At 44.9% G+C, this 615-nt stretch overlaps 1 protein-coding gene across 1 annotated transcript in view; it reads left to right on the forward strand.

Annotated features, from left to right (window-relative positions):
* TMEM240 (transmembrane protein 240) overlaps nt 1-615 on the forward strand; it is a 59,276-nt gene that overhangs the window by 9,266 nt on the left and 49,395 nt on the right. The gene's annotated exons all lie outside the window — the stretch shown is intronic.

The raw sequence follows: 615 nt of genomic DNA on the forward strand, positions 1-615 counted from the left end.
ACTTGATTGCATTTTGATCTGTCTTTGACTGCATCTGATAACACTGAGGTTTGCCTGCCCTGAGCAATGGGCGATGCGCCTGCATTCAGCACCTTGGACAGTTCAGGCTCTCCTCTATAGGATGTTGCTTGTGTTGATGTCATTTAGTCTTGTCTATATTTTTGAAGGTACCTCAATCTCACCCACCAACCCAACCAGTCCCTTGAGTCCTACTTGGACGGTCACAACGCAGTTTAAAGCTGTATTTTCCAGCAGGCAAGCACAGGATGCGGGGGGATACAGGTGCCCTGCACCCCTTCCCTGTAGGCCAACTGTCTGTACTGGGGGGGGCCAAATTACAAAGCACAATTCTTTTTTGGACAAGACAGCAATGGAAATACCAATTGCTGTCCCCTTTTTAAAGCAAAATTACCTGTTTATTTACATTTTCCCAGAGCACAGACTATGTATATAATGCACGCTACATACTGTAACCCAATCAGATTTCAACTGACCATAGCAGAAGCGAAGGGACATGAGGGAGATGAATTCTGATTGGGCGCTATGTGTTACTGTAGTTTGCATGTTGCTCTTTGCCATATTAAATATCCTTAATGTCTGCAGTATGTGCTTGGT

The sequence above is a fragment of the Nanorana parkeri genome, unplaced genomic scaffold, assembly GCF_000935625.1.
Source record: "Nanorana parkeri isolate BGI_ZX_2015 unplaced genomic scaffold, ASM93562v1 scaffold573, whole genome shotgun sequence".
Classification (NCBI taxonomy): Eukaryota; Metazoa; Chordata; class Amphibia; order Anura; family Dicroglossidae; genus Nanorana; species Nanorana parkeri.